Source organism: Thamnophis elegans, chromosome Z (assembly GCF_009769535.1).
Source record: "Thamnophis elegans isolate rThaEle1 chromosome Z, rThaEle1.pri, whole genome shotgun sequence".
Lineage (NCBI taxonomy): Eukaryota > Metazoa > Chordata > Lepidosauria > Squamata > Colubridae > Thamnophis > Thamnophis elegans.
Genome location: NC_045558.1, coordinates 77,899,671 through 77,916,409, shown reverse-complemented (window position 1 = coordinate 77,916,409; position 16,739 = coordinate 77,899,671). Strand labels below are relative to the sequence as shown.

Genomic DNA, 16,739 nt, shown 5'->3' with positions numbered 1-16,739 from the left:
GGCATTGGTTCTTACCTGAGACACCCGTTCTCTGGGTAGGAGGAGATAGCATCCAGAATGGGTTAACTCTATCTGATCCAATAGGGACTGAGTCTGCATGTTTTCCAACATCCTGCTTCCTGTATTGGCTCCACCCTGCTTTAGGCAAAGTTGAAACTGCAGATTGACAAAGGACGAATTTGAACCAATATCTCTCCTCCAAGACAATGGACCAGCACTCCATATTCCAGGTCGGGGCTGATGCTATCTCCACCTGCCCAGAGAATGGGCGTTTCAGGTAAGAACTAATGCCCATTCTCCATTGATGGTGGAGATAGCATCCAGAATGGGACATACCAAAGCCTGGACTGTCCTTAAGGGTGGGCTGATGACCGGGCCCGATTCCTGGATCATGTGCACCGCCTGTAGAACCCACCTGCCAAATGCTGCATCCGCTGATGCAAAACTGTCAGTCTTATAATGGTGGATGAACTGTGATGGCGATGACCATGTGACCACCCTGCACTCCTCCTCAAGCAAAACTTGCATGGCCCAAGCTGTTGAAGTAGCTGCACCGCTAGTTGAATAAGCCAAGCTGTGGCCTGGAGGTCCCTGTGACTGCAGTCATAAGCTTTTGAAATACATGCTGATGCATCAGCATACATGCATCACCCCAATGATGAAGTTGTTGCCTTACATCCCAAAGATGTAGATTGATAAAAAATAAAAAGTGCCTCTGTATGCCTCAATGCCAACGTCCGATGCAAATAAATCCAGAGAGCCTTCCACATGTCCAGGGTGCCACTGTCAATCCAATCGATGAGTTGGAGCCGGGAAAAAGTTCAGCAAAATCACCTCCTGCGCCCTGTGGAATCTGGAGTTGATTTTTGGAATAAAGGAAGGGTCGAGCCTCAACACGACTCTGTCCTAATGAAAGAGATACAAATCTTGCCTCACCGACAGGGATGCTAGCTCAGAAATCCTCCTGACGGAGGAGATGGCAACCAAGAAGACCACCTTGAGGGACAGGTAACATAGAGAAGTATCCCTTAAGAGTTCAAACAGGGCTTCCGTGAGCGCAAGCAGCACCTAAGGCAGGTCCCAAGTGGGATAAAGATGAACAGTCAGAGGACGAAGGTTGGCAACACCACAGAGAAAACAGTGGACCAAAGGATGATGCGCCAGAGACAGAAACTCTCCGTAAACCATGACTTATGAAAGAGCAGCCGTCTGCCTCTTGAGCATGTTTGGAGCTAGGCCACTGTCCAGCCCTTCTTGAAGAAAATCCAGTACCATGTGAATCAGGGACTGTGATGGGAGGAAGTGCCCAACGGGGAAACATCTTCCAGGTAGCGTCATAAATATGGTTTGTGGAAGAATGCCTGGCAGCTTGAATGGTGGTAATGATGCTGGGGGACAAATTGGCCTCCCTCAGGGTTTGCCACCAAGCGGTCAGCTTGATCCACTGCGGGTCCGGGTGTGTGATGGAGCCTTGGCTGGGGGAGTGGGGGTCATTGGAAGCCTCCAATGAGGTGCCACTGACAGCGAAATCAGGTCCATGAACCACGGGCAAAATGGCCAGAAGGAGAGTTCACCATACTCCTCCAGCATCTTCCTGATGATCCACTGGATGAGAGGCGGGCAGGAAGGCATAGAGAAGGCCTTTTGGCCACTTGCACCACAGAGCATCTGTGCCCTCCGGTTGTGTAACATGCCAGAAAATGCTTCACCTGCCTGTTCTCCTTCATCACAAACAGGTCGATAATTGGGTTTCCGTAATGTGCTATCAGCTCAGTGAAGAGGGTGGGATGCAACATCCACTCCGTATGGTCTATCTGGGAGCGGCTGAGCCACTCCGCTTGAAAGTTTGAGATGTGCTCGGCCCTTATGGACAGTATCTGTTTTTCCACCCAGCAACCGAGCAGATTGGCCTCTTGCATGAGGGACCTGGACCGTGTCTCTCCGTGTTGATTAATATGCGCCTTGGCCATCATGTTGTCAGTGAGAATCAAGACATGGTGGTTGACTACTTCCCATTTGAATTTGATGAGGGCTAGATGTATGGCCCACAGTTCCAGCCAATTGATGCTGTATTGGCTTTCTGTGTAAGACCACAGATCCTGGGTCATACTTGATCACAGGTGAGCATCCCATCCAGTCAGAATGGCAACAGTGATCAATGTGAGACGAAAAGCTCCCTCAACAACGATCCCTGGCATATGGCAGGGAATGTCCACCACTTCAGGGACTTGATCACCTTCAGGGCAGGTGCACCACGATGGAAGAGCAGCTTCTGTTGGCCTTCTGGTGTGGGAGCAGGAATCATTGCAGGGTCGGGCTGTGAAGACCGGCCCAAGGAATGATGGAGAAACAGGAAACCACCTTCCCCAGGAGTTGTGACAACACGATCAGCTGGCTGGCTGTTGTGCTGGGACTTTACATTCCTGGGCAAGGCCTGATGCTGTCCTGCCTGAGAGAGGAAAACCTTGCCCCTTGTCATGTCTATGACCACCCACAGATGAAGGAGATGGAGCGTGGGGGAAAGGTGGCTCTTTTCCAGATTTATAGAAAAGCTGTGGTCTCAGAGTACTGCCATCATCATGTCTATGTCTGCCTTGCCTGATCCGTTGACCTGAACATCAGAAGGGTATCATCCAGGTAGCACTGGCTCCTGATGGGAATAGTTCGAAGATGGGCAGCTACTGCGGCTAGGTCCTTTGTGAAACCCCTGGGGGCAGATGAGAGCTTGAAGGAGAGGGCCCTGTATTGGAAGTGTTTCCCTTGGTAGCAGAACCGCAGGAACTGCCTATAGTCCGTATGAATTGGGATGTGCAGGTAGGCATCTGTGAGGTCCACCGAGGTGAGAAAGTGGTTCCTTCATACACACTCTAGGATGGTCAGCAGAGCGTGCATCTTGAACCCCCCCCCCCCGGGTAAACAATATGGCGGTTTAAGCATTTTAAGTCAAGAATTGCTCTCCAACCCCCTGAGGCCTTTGGAACGATGAACAGGAGGGAATAAAACCCGTCCACTCTGTCCCTTTGCGACTGGCTGAATTGCCTTTATGTCTAGAAGATACTGAATAAATTAGTCTACTAGCCATTTTTTGTCCCAATCTCAAGATACTGGACATGTTCTCAAAGACCTTGGGAGGGGAATAGGAACTCAAGAGGCTGATTTTGACCGTCTCCCTGACCCAGATGTCTCCTCCCACCAGGAGGCAAAGAAGCCAATCGACCCCTGATGGGAAGGTTTGGAATGCAGTCACTTCTGCTGCCAAAAGGAACCACCAGATCCCCCTCTGTAGGACCTCTGGAGTTGGTACTCCTGGATATCCTTGCCTGATCTATCCTGCTATTGACCCTGATGGGACTGGAACTGACGTTGAGGATGGGAGAATTTGAATTCCTGTCTGCCCCTCGAAAGGGTGACCTACAATAGAATGGGGCTGAGCGACCGTCTGCCTTTTTATATTGAGATGGGATAATCTTTCTCTTATCTTTAGACTCGAACAGCAGGGGCTCCAGGCTCCCCCCGAAAAGTTTGTCTCCGTCGAAGGGCCCAGATGCAAGACACCATTTGTACCTGGTGTCCACCTGCCATTGGTGGAGCCAAAAGAGGCATCTGGTCACCACCGAGGCTCCCATGGCCTTGGCAGCAAACCAGGCCGCATTCAAGGAAGCGTCAGCCAAGAATTCTATGACAGCCTTAAGCTTATTGAGGTCCTGATGGGACCTGGAATCCGACGCTGGGATCCTATCCTGCAAGTCCGTTAACCAATGAAGAGAGGCGCTAGTGAAAAAGAAGCAGTGGAGGCCCTCACCACCCTGCGGATTCTGCCCTCTTCCTCCTCAGAGTTGGAGGATCTGCTTGGTGACCTATCAACTGGAGCAGTGGACTGGGATCTTGACCTGCAGTCTGTCGCGACCCTCCTAGGGGCCCTGCTGCCCTTTGAAGAGCGACTAGAACGTCTCTGCTGGAGCACCGCAGCAATGCCCTGTTTAATGGCCTCCGAAATTATATATATAATTACCATATCCGGTAATGGTGTCTGCACCCTCTGCGAAGAGCTATGGTCAGGTGAAGGGGATGCAGAAAGGGGTAACCCCAGGTCAAGTGAAGGCAGTGAGGCAGAATGGGAATCCAACTGCAGGCCCTCAGGAGGTGACAAAGCAATGTCCTCCTCACTGTCTGGAGACATCTCCCCCAGCTGGAGAGAGACCTGGGCTGTAGTGAATTCAGGTCGAGATGGAGTATCCTGGTTTTGGGGATGCACAGTTGCCTTCTTAGCTGCCTCCTGGACCCTTGCAAATTTCCTGTCAAGGGCCCTTTGATGCCTGTTCTCTACCCTCTGTGAGGCCTTAGATATTTTAGCAGAAGGATCCCACTGGCTAACTTGGGGAGGGGCAGCCCTCTTTCTCCCAGCCTTCACCCCTGATGGCCCAGCTATCACCTCTTGCAGTGGTGATGGTTCACCGGGTGGTTCTGCATTAGCCATGGCCTGTGTCCAGATCACAGCCATGCTGGGACAATCAGGCAAGTTCCACGCCTCGACTGGGTAGCTGCATGCCGGATTAGGCTCTCCTGAGCACTCTCCACTTCGAAACTTGGGTTCACCTGGGCCCTAAGGAAAGTTTGGCTCTCCTGGGCCTTTTATTGCACTCCACTAGGCTCTCCAACCTGATGAAGCCAACTGCCACAATATGGAGCTCTAAAATGGCAGCCGGAAGTATTCGCGCCAAGATGCAGTTCATAATGGTGGCCGAACCCAGGAGGACTCCCAAAATGGCTAACGAGGGAGCAAGCCCCAGCTCCCTGACAGCCCAAAACCTTGCCTCGCTGCTTTTCACACCTCCGTGGTCACACGGCACAGCAACCTGGAGCCTCATTCCGGCATTGGAGTGCTGGGGATGCCAACTGGCGGCTCGATGAATCCTAGGGGCCCCAGGAATGTCTCGGGCTGTTTCACCTGCGGCTGTCAATAAAAGGGAGCAAGCCCTATAGAAAAATTTCCTTTTAACTCCCAAAAATCAACTTTTCCTGAAGAAAAAAAAACACTTTTTGAGGAGAGCAGCTTTTTTTGGTCTGGTCCCAATGGAGACTGAGTTGGAGTCTGTGGAGCCAGTACAGGATGTTGGGGAAAATGCAGACCCAATCCCTATTAGATCAAAGTTAACACATTCTGGATGCTATCTCCACTAACAATGGAGAAATGAACATGACTAAACAGAAGTAAACAAAATCTAAAGTTTAATAAATGAGGATCTGTTAAATCAAGACTTGACTATATTGTTATAGCACTACAAGGAGTCATGTTACTAATATTCAGGTAGTCCTCGACATACAACTATAATGGAGGCAATCCATAATAGTCGTTGTCATAACAGTTGTAAAATAATATTTTTGTGATGGTCATTAAGCAAACCACCAATGTTGTTAAATGAATCCAATCATTAAGTGAATTGTTTATTATCAATGCTGTTTTGCTAAAAACTGGAAATGATGCATTTTGGCAAAGCAGATGTTACTGTGGGATGCTGCAAACATATACCTGTGGTTAGGTTGCTAAGCATGCAAAATTTGGTCATGTGGTCACCTAATTATCAAAACTGGGCCATAAAACCCCATTTTTGGATTGATCATGTCAATCTATACATTAATAACCTTCTTTCTCAAGCAGGAATGTCAGAATGCTAAATAATGCAAAAAGAATAAGTGTGGTAATCAGATTAACAGTTTTTTATATAAAATTAGGGTAGTGCAACTTCAGATTCAGATTCTTCAAATTATCTGGGGTTGCTCACATGTCCCCCATTGAGAGATCAGTTGTATCTTTTCAAGGAGCACACAAAGAAGTTGCTGATGGATTTCACATTTACATATAGATATGCTTCAAAGTATAATTTGACACAGATGTGTATCAAATAGCCAATTCCCATTTAAACCCCTGCAAGTTTTAGCATCCTAGCACTAATATATAAATCCATAGCGGTGAGTTAGCTGGCTTTAAGCCATTTTATCGAAACACTGATGGATCAACATTAAGGATTCAACAATGATATATATTCATAACAGCCAATATGCCATGATCATGCCTTTTAACTACAGCGTTTAAGAGTATCAGGCTGCCATTCCCCACCAGAAGCAATTCTTGAACAAGAAAAATTTAAAAAAATTCTATTGTATTTTATGTTTACAGGAAAATCTGACTTTTTACAGTTTTGCTCTCTATCACATTACCGTATATACTCGAGTATAAGCCGACCCGAATATAAGCCGAGGCACCTAATTTTACCCCAAAAAGCTGGAAAAGTTATTGACTCGAGTATAAGCCTAGGGTGGGAAATGCAGCAGCTATGGTAAATTTCAAAAATAAAAAATCAGTGTTATTTGAAACTCAAAGTTATGTTTATTCAAGGGACCCGCTTAATTAAAGTGTTCTATAATATCAGTATGACTTATAATACTGCAAGTCTGCAATATTAAAATACTTGTATAGGGGATCCCTGGGATCCCCCGAAGAGATCAAATCACAACCAGTATGCCACCTTCTTGGTATATTGTTTTTATTTTCACTGAGTTTTTAAAAATGAGCATTATTTCATCCTTTTTTTCTTTATGTTTGATTGGTATCTGCAATTTGTGTTAATTCTGTTCATACATATAATATAAATGAAAAACCCAGCTCTCTTAAAAAATATTTTAAGTTCTTTCTGGTGCTCCCTTTTAGAATTGGCCAACTAATATTTCTGTTCACCCAACTAATGTCAGGCAGAGTTAACTGAAAAAGTAATTTTTCATGAAAGGACATTTTCCTAGGATTTTAATTGTTCTTACTGTCAGATTTCTCGTTATTTCCAGCTTGAGTCTCCTTCTGACAAGTTTCCATTGCTTCTTGTCCTGTCCTCAGGTGCTATTGCTGCCGCCGCCTCCTCCTCCTCCAACAGCACCAGCACATTTGCTGCCCAGCGCTGCGGCTGAGGTGAAGCCGCCAAAGCTCCCGCTGGCGCCCCCGCAGCGTTGGGCGGATATCCGGCAGTGCTGTTGGAGGAGGAGGAGGCGAACCAGCCTGCCATCGCCGGCCACCGCTAGCCCCGCCGCTCTTCCCACCCCCTTTCAAGCCCCACAGTCCAGCGGATGGAGCAGAAGCAGCTCGGGGGCTTCGCTGCTGCTCCCCGCATTTGCTGCACGGGGATCCCTTGGAGAGGGGATTCCAGCCTGCCATCGCCAGCCACCGCTAGCCCCGCCGCTCTTCCCACCCCCTTCTGTGGGGCTTGGAAGGGGGTGGGAAGAGCGGCGGGGCTAGCGGTGGCTGGCGATGGCAGGCTGGAATCCCCTCTCCAAGGGATCCCCGTGCAGCAAATGCGGGGAGCAGCAGCGAAGCCCCGGGGCTTCGCTGCTCCATCCGCTGGACTGTGGGGCTTGGAAGGGGTCGGGAAGAGCGGCGGGGCTAGCGGTGGCCGGCGATGGCAGGCTGGTTCGCCTCCTCCTCCTCCAACAGGCAACAGCACTGCCGGATCCAGTTGTAGACTCGAGTATAAGCCGAGGCGGCTTTTTTCAGCCCAAAAGTGGGCTGAAAAACTCGGCTTATACTTGAGTATATACGGTAGTTGCTGCTGGGACCTTGTTTTTCAGGACCACCTCTTTCAATAAATATTCCGATGTAAAGAACCACTTGCAAAGAATTAGTGCCTAATATTTGTTTAATGTTTCTCCCATTGCTTTCAAAGTTTTAGACTTTTGGCCTGCAGGCTGGAACTGTGATGCTTTTTATTTTTTATAGAGTCCCTAGAAAACATTAGCACTAAATAAATAATGAATCCCAAAATGCTGTTTAAAGTGCCTGTACTACAAAGATAACCAAAATAGATGAGACTGAAATGATAAAGAAAATAGCAGGAATTGAAATTCCACAGCATGTAAATGAATACCAGTTGGGTTTTGAATGAAGCATGCACCATTGCTGTGGCCTGCAAGTTTCTGCCTAGGATTGCTGGGAATGGTGCATACTGCTCCACGACCCTAGAGAAAGGTTGGGCTGCCATTTCTCATATTTGATCTTTTGTATGGGAACGGGGGGTGGGGGGGGTGCTTCATGCCAGTCTTTGGAGCTCCTTGGAATTTTAGGCATAGAGGAGAGGTGGATGAGGAGAGCACCTCTGTGTTTGATGGTTAAGGGGGGGGAAAAAAAGGCAAGTGACCAAATTTTCATCACCCGATCCCATGGGCAATGCAAAGGTCATACCTTTTGAGCTCAGGCTGCAAGTCCTTTTGTTCTGCACTGTCATCATTTTGAATGGTTGTGAATAAATTGTTACAAATTGAGGACTGTCTATAGTTCAAAGTCACCTGCATTAATTACTGCCAAAACTTCATCCATGCATAGCCAACTTTTACCATACAGTGTATGTTGTTTACTTCAAAGAATCTAAGATCTAAGAAAATTAGACAGTAATATTTTCTTCTTTCAAATTTTATATAGATTTCATAAATGTACGTTGCATTCTAAGATTTATTATAGGTTTGCACCTAAAACACAACACATATGTTTTCATGTAAAAGTGGTGTTTTGGGGACAAGTTTATTATCATATCCATATTCCTTTTTAAAAAATCTTGTTTGCTGTTACTTGCAAGTTATTCTAATCATTGCTGACTGTATTTAACTCTGGTGCTTTCTTGCTGGCTATGTAATTTTATCAGAGAATACCAAACACATAACATATCACATATTAACAGTGTAACATCAAAAGATAAAGCAAGGTTTAGTAGAACAGATTAGACCCGAGCTGAAAAGCTTAAAAAACATTAAATTTAAGGTATCCAAACTGGCCATGGCTTATTCTTGTGTATGAATTCATTTGAAATGAAACCAATCTTAAGAAATTTTGCTTCTTGTAAAATAAAAAAACCGGAAATCATAAATCAAGTTCATGCTGTAAATCACTGAAATCTATTATCATAATGCTATTACACTGCTCGTAAGTATTTGCAAACAGAACAGAGCCATATTTAACTAATGGTTCAAGTGGAATATATTCCACAATTTATGAATAAATCAAGCTAAGAGGTCACTATAATTCGTGTTCAGCAACATGGAAAATTAGAAGTCAATTCTAAGGAAAAATTCAGGAGAAAAAGCAAACAATATAACACAACCAATGTAAATTATAATTAATATTAGATTCAGAGGAACAATTTCCCTAGTACCAATTTATAATACTTAACCAATATCAGCAAATCATTATTGTGCTAGTAACAATTACAGGTTTATATCTCTTCAATGAAGACTTATTGCAGAAAATTTGCCACTGAAGGTTTGGGCAATAAAAAAATAGTGAAAAGGATGCTCAAGCATAGACAATACAGAAACTAAATACTGTGTATTTCTCCCTTAAGTGTACATTCTCCTTTGGAATTACTGAGCAACCATATCAGAGCACAAGGATATACTGCCAACTTTTAAAGACAGCCTCATCTTTTCTCTGAATTTGCTAACTTCCTATGCAACTACAATACAATCCTAGGAAAAGATAAGTTTGATTTACTTAGTACTTGAGCTACTGATAGAAGCTACATATAACTCTGTCTATCCAAATATTCTTTTTCCTTCAAATGTGAAGTACTGCAGGATCCGGTATTTTATTACTAGTTTATTACAATTAATAATAAATCATCAGCACTTTTGGCATCCACCGAGGATTTCTAAAATAAATATGAAATTACAAACTTCCTAACAATAACACTGCATACAAATACATACCTAGCTTTGTTTTTAAATAAGGCTTAATATCAGAGTATTGTAAGATGGCCAATGTGACAACAGTTTTTAAAAAAGGACAAGATGATATGGGAAAATTAACAGCAGTAAAATTTCTAAATTCTAAAAAATGAGGTATTAGCTGGCATATGAGTAAAAGTGGCACTGAGCAACTTTTGAGTAGCATATGAGTAATCATTGAATCATGGTGGCATAGTAGCCACAGTAACCATTGAATCATGGTGGCACAGTAGTTAGAGTGTATTATTGCAGGCTAACTCTGCCCACTGCCATCTATCAAGATTCACAGCCTTCCATCATTCTGAGGTCAGTAAAATGAGGGCCCAGAATGTTGGAGGCAATATGAAGACTCTGTGAACTGCTTAGAGAGTCCTGTAAAGCACTATGAAGTGGTATATAAGCCAAAGTGCTATTGTATAACCTGGATTTTCAAATGGCCCTTGATAAAATGTCTCACCAAAAGATTCTCAGTAAACCTATAGAAGAAGGTGACTTGGCTTTTTAGATTGTTAATTAATTAAAAATGAAAATGTTAAGATCATAATGCAATGGCAATCTCCTAAATAGATAAGAGTAAATAGTATGGTTTCTTAAAGTTCTGTCTTGAAATCAATAAGGCAATTGGTCAGCTAAATTTGTAAATTTTGCTAACTACTCAAGGTGATAAAGGGCAAAACTAATGTGTTTCAAAAGAGTATTTGTGAAATGTGGGAATATTCAAATCTATTAGAAAACAGGGCAAAAATGTCTCTCTCTCTGCTATCTTCATATATGCATTGATATCAACTCTCTAAAAAAAAGCATAAAAGAGTTCTAGAATTAGAATGGACAGATAAGTGAAGAAACTACTGTATATACTCGAGTATAAGCCTAGTTTTTCAGCCCACTTTTTGGGCTGAAAAAAGCCGCCTCGGCTTATACTCGAGTCAGTGAAAAATTTGCCCGAAATGGAGGAGAAAAAGGGGTGGGGCCATGCCGCTGGGTGACACTCGTGAATGGCCCAGTGCCCCTGTGAGTTTCCCCTCCCTCTGTGTCAGTTTGCCGCACAGCGCGCACCGCACCATCCCCCCTCCTCACGTTCTAATGTAATGCAGGGCTGTCTTACGATTCCCCTTCCTCCCCCTCCTGCCGCTCTGCAACGATGTCCCACCTCCTCCTTGTTATGGCAAGCAGCCACATAGCGATGTCCCACCTCCTCTGGTACAGTGATCCAATGATAGGAATCACTGTGCCGTGTGTCATAGGAGGCGGGACATCGCTCCCGCGGCTGCACGGGACATCATCATCACAGCGGGACATCAGCATCATGAGGTGAGTGAAGTATTTCATTGAATACACCGCTAGTTTACTGTTTTTCTTTGAAATAAATATTCAAAAACATTATTGGTATCTATTTTTATTTTTGAAATTTACCGGTAGCTGCTGCATTTCCCACCCTAGGCTTATACTCGAGTCAATAACTTTTCCAGTTTTTTGTGGTAAAATTAGGTGCCTCGGCTTATATTCGGGTCGGCCTATACTCGAGTATATACGGTAACTCACTGTCCAGCAATTGTGAAAATAGCAAATTCCAATCTTGGGTTCATTAATAATACAACTAAAAATAAAACTTCCAATATGGTATTGTCTTTATTCTGATCTATGGTACATCTTCATCTGAAATGCTGTCACAGTTCTGATTGCCAATTAAAGAAAATACATTATAGAGCTAGAAAAAAGCAGAAGCAGGCAACTAAAATGATTAGGTTGAAATATCTTATTTTTTAAAAAGTCTTGAAGGTTTGAGGCTACTTGGGTTATTAAAAAAAGTAGTTGAAAAGAAATGCTTTATTCTGTTATAACATTAAGAATAGTGAACTTTTAAAGAAGCTTAACTTAAAAAAAAATTCAGAACATTTTAGAAAAGACAACAAAATTTAGAAAAGCCACTCACAGAGGCATAATTAATCCACAAATATGACAATATCAGTAATTCTGATAATTTAAAGGAAGTTTAGATACATTTATGGAGGACATAACTACCAAGAAATAATAGTCATAGCAGCTCAAACTATTTCCGAGTTTATTATTTTCAGGGAAACAATGTGAAGACAGGGGCATGTCTCCATCTCATCTCCTATGAGTACCCTAAGGAAGCCAGCATTCTTTGACATAGAGAAACAATGAAACAGACCCAAGAGTTTTAATAGTATATAATATTTTTAATTAGTCTTATCATTAATCTCATGTTAAAAATAAACAATACTACCAACACATCCCTTAGAAAACTTTGATTTAAAAAAGTTTCACTTACAATGAACTTCAAGGGTTATGTTTTTATATATAACAACAATATTCCTTTTCATAAATAGATGGCTTAGCTTTTATTAATTAAAACTTGGTATAATACTCAAGTTTACAATTAGGTTAATTTGTTTGGTGTTGAAAGTACTGTCACAGATGTGCTCCAAAATAACAAATTCTTAATAACAGATTCACAAGCTGTGGATTCAAGGCAACTCACATCCTAGGGTTGAAAGCAACTTTGTGGGAATAGGATTTTTTTAAAAAACCACCTTGATCAGGCTTGGACACCAAAGTTTAAACAATGGGAAAATTCACTCTGGGATTCAGCTCCTGCTTTCAATATAAGATCACCCAAGTGTAAATATTGTAATATATACATAAAAATTTAACTATATAAACATCTTCATTGCCAAACATTCAGTAAAATTCATTTTATCCATGGGTTAAAAGTCTGCACATATTAATCACAGTAGCACAAAGTTCGACAACTTCTGCTTTACCATAGATGCACTTTTATAAATTCTCTCTCTTATTGGAGAATCCTGATTTTTCCAAAGTACATAACTTACAGCAAAATCAATATAGAAGCCCAATAGTCTTGCCATAATAAATTATATGTTTAAGTACGTCTACTTATTGGGCACCAAGTCATTCTAGTGTTTAGAAGTGGAAACAAGCTTTTAAGTAATGCCTTTTGATACTTCTCCACTTAATATATCTTGATATATTTTAGACTAATATAGATTATAATTGTCATATCTTTGAAACTTAAACCTGGGGCAATAGAATTAGCTTTAGAGACAGCAACTAATCATGGATAAATAAGGCTCTGAATCCTGTTTCCTCAGTTCCCTTATCAAAGAACCATTCAACAAACTACAATGGCTTATTTTATTTCTATACTTGCAAATCTCAAATTTTTAAATACATTCTATGATGCACATATTTTTGTAAGAAAATTGTTTTCTCAATCCACACTCATATTCCAAGAGGTGTAGGAAATGATTATAGGTTTCACATAACATAACAATAACTAAAATGACATTTTTAAATCATTAATTTACTGTGCTACTTTTCTATGCTACCTAGACAAATAGAGTACCAACAATAATTTCCATATGATGAAATTCAACTGCACTTCAAAAGACAGGCTTTCACAACAATTTGCTTAAAAAAGGCTTTTGTTGCTTATAATTTAATTAAAAGCTAGAATTGTCATGCTTTTCTCTAAAAATGCTATTTGTCATTAGATAGTGAAACAACTCAAGGAAAAAAAAACCTACGGTGGCCAAGAGTGAAATAGAAAACTTAAAGAAGACAATATGTATGTCAATAGTTAAAAAGTTGAACAGGTACAATGAAGGGATGAAGAGCTTGTTAAAACTGCTTCACTAATGGAATAGGAATTTGGTGCAGATAAAGCGTCTGCCTACTTTGCAGACAAAAACAAACATTCTTGGTCCTCCACTATTTTTAATCCTAAAGGGATGAAAAAACCTAAAGCAGCGTAAATATCTATTAACTCAACTGGCAGCAAACTTCAGTTTTTTGCCCACTTGAACAACGCAGATACCCACTTGAACAACCATATCTGGCCTGCCGAACACGGGAGAGGCAAGGCACCCCACCCCCACGAAAGGGGCCACCGCGTGAGGTTTGCGGGAGGGGCAGGGCAGGGCAGACGCACATTCGAAGGCGGAACACATCAGGCCAACGGCAACTGGGAAGCTGGGGAAAGCTTTACGGGTGAGGAGTAACGAAGCAAGAGCACAGCGAGGTGGAAGTGAAAAAAACGCTGCACAAAGGAGGAACGCGACGGCGGCATTCGGCGCGCAAGGGGAAGAAAAGGGTTGAGGTCAGGGCCCAGAGGAAGAAAAAGGAAGAGGCCGTGCTGCTGAGTGACTCTTGGAGCTTTGTTAATGCACTAGAAAAACGGGCCGAAGGTGATGCGGGGCTAATTGCAGGCTGCCGGCAAAAGACGACGACGACGACGCCGTCATATTGCGCCGCCGGCCTTCGTGAGGGGCCTTACAATGAAAGAGCAGGAGAGGCGGCCGCGAGAAAGCCAGGCGGTTCTTAAGCTCCCCTCCCTCTCCCCCCCCCCTCCGCCGGTTCAGAGGATCCCGAAACGACACCCCACCGCTCTGCCCGACGGCACGATCAACCTCATTTGACCCGGTTCAGGCTCGCTGCGCCACAACCTGGGACCGGGCCTACTACCGCCGCCCTACTTCCATGGCTCCTCGTAACCTGTGGCTCTCTGACCGCCTTCGTCCCCTCCCTTCCCAGACGGGCCAGAGGTTTCCCGCCCCTCTCGCCCCTACTCACCCCCCACATCGCTCGTTCCGCAGTCAGACAATCATCCAGACAGGCCCCGGCACCCTCGTCCATCCAACCTGGCGAGCCCGCCTCTTCCGGATCCGCCGTCGTACAACCAGCGTCATCCGCCTTCGCTGGCTCGGCTTTATCTCCTAAACGGGGCGCGAGGGCGGCCCCTCCATAGACACTTGCCATGCGCCCCTCCCCACGTCCAGCCAATCGTTAATTGTTCCCGATTACGTCCGTTGCCATAAGTGAACAAGAAAAAAAGGAAATAGTTAATTCGCCCCTTAATTGGAAAGATTCCTTTTTTTCCAGAGGAACCGCCAGAGCTGGGCGCACCTATTTACATCTTGTATGCTCAAACTCGTTTTGCCCATTTATCTCTGTGTTCCCAGCAATAATTAAACTGGTTTAAAACGGAATAAGGCACCCGGTTTCAAAAAACCAATAAGGCCCATACCATCTAATTAGAGCTCTCCTGAAAATGAGACGGTAAACCAAACAGCCCCGCTTACGCCGATTAAAGCATAGCCTGTCCAAAAATCTGATTGAAATCGCGAAGATAGGAGAACAAAACACTATTTCTGTAACTTCAATTTTCTTTGTAAGTGTTGCCCACTCTGCCAGTATTTTTAATTATTAGTTTCCAAACGCAATACTTTGGAATAGATCAATAAATACTACTGTACTGTACAGGCATTGTATGACATGCTAACAGCCACTAGACCTTCAATTCCTTAGTAACTCATTATCTCTTGTTTTTAAGAAAATGAGGACCATCCGCAGACACCTTTTGAAGCAAACATTGCAGATGCCCATAGAAATTTTTCCCAGGGAGGGAGTACATTTCGATGGTTCAAGGGCTAGAAAAATATAACCATCAGAAACTATAACATGCTCTGTTCTTGCCTTATAATAAATATAAAGTTTTAAAAATAATTTAAATTGATTATGGATTACCAATTGTTGGATCATTAAGATTAAGCATGCAAATATCCACAGGTGACATTGATTCAATTGTTGTCCCAAAACCTGTTTGTAAGATTCTTATTGTGCATGTTGTCTACAAACTTCGAGTTTGGAATATAGCTGATAAGAATTTGGGCCCTGAATTTGAGAGAAAACTTTTACCCTTAACAAAGGGTTTCTTTGTCCAACTAAAAATATAAGCTGCGACAATCATCATTCAGGCAAAGCAAAAAGCATTTATTAAGACATATCTTTTTATAGGGTACACAAATAAATGACGTGTACATTTGATATATGTGATACATCAGAAAAAAAGTGATCAAACAATAAAAGACATTGATTACATGTTATACTTGAACAATAGAAAATATTAATTCTAGGTAGTGTTCCCCAAGAGTGTCAAATTTAAAGATTACATTACTCTTTCCCAGCTGGGTTTGTATTTTAAAACTTGAAAACATATTCAAGGACATTCTCTATTGTTTAGTGCTGAAACAGTAAGTTTTCACTTACCAAAAGAAATGGTCTTGATGAAGAAGAAAAAAACATGATTTCCTGGAGTTAAAAATAAAGACCTAAAACTGTCATGTTAAAACTGCTAATATCATCTTTTAAAATGCTACTAATGAAGCCTAGACTTCCAGATAACAATTCCCTCATTTGGTTCTAAAATTATTTATAGTTTGCTGAACCACTATTATATTTAGAAAGTGTGTAGTTAGTATTTGAAACTACACAGGATCTGTGGGTTGTGGAGCAGTAACTAAAAAGTTGTTGCAGGCAAATACAAATAAACAATTGCATAAGATAACATTAAAGTCCAACAATGAGTACAATGTGATAATAATGCCAAGTAACATTTCTTGAAAATTTTGCAACAGAATCAAAAGTCCAACAGAAGTCATGGTTCCTTAAAAGTAATCAGTTCCACAACCCACAGATCCTGTGTAGTTTCAATCAGATTTTTTTTAAGAAGTTCATTAGGAACATTCCAGGAGTCTAACAATCTTTGTCTATGAAGAATCAAGGACCCTTTCCATTTGCTTAATCAGCAAAAATCTGGAAAGATATTTTAGGTTGGATCAAGAGTCTTGTGCTAGAACTTTTAAGTAGCACACATTTTTGCTGCTGGAAAGAAAGGCTTTAGTTACTGACAGGAACTGTAGAGCTTTCACTGTGTTCTGCTTCTGAAAGGATAAAAACTATCTGGTAATTAGTTCATTCCTCTCAACTATGGATGCACTGAACTGAAGTGGCAGTGACAACCCCTTTTGTGCATTCTTGGCCTAGAAGAAGTTCCTGAACATTTTCACATTTATAGGAATAAGCCAATCTATAATAATTTTAGTAACATGATTCACATGGAGTTGCTGACAAAGAAAAACACATTAGGCACACGAGGT

General features: G+C 42.6%; 1 protein-coding gene across 3 annotated transcripts in view; it reads right to left on the bottom strand.

Moving 5' to 3' along the window:
- Positions 1-14,593, bottom strand: part of CUL1 (cullin 1) — an 86,439-nt gene extending 71,846 nt beyond the window's left edge. The window contains exon 1 of one of the 3 annotated variants that reach the window (XM_032237679.1): positions 14,374-14,593. The gene's annotated coding sequence lies outside the window, so the exon portion shown is untranslated. Of the gene's footprint in view, positions 1-14,185; positions 14,283-14,373 lie in introns of those variants that run through there. The other 2 variants (XM_032237681.1, XM_032237680.1) reach the window with 2 other exon arrangements.
- Between the last annotated feature and the right edge of the window lie 2,146 nt (positions 14,594-16,739).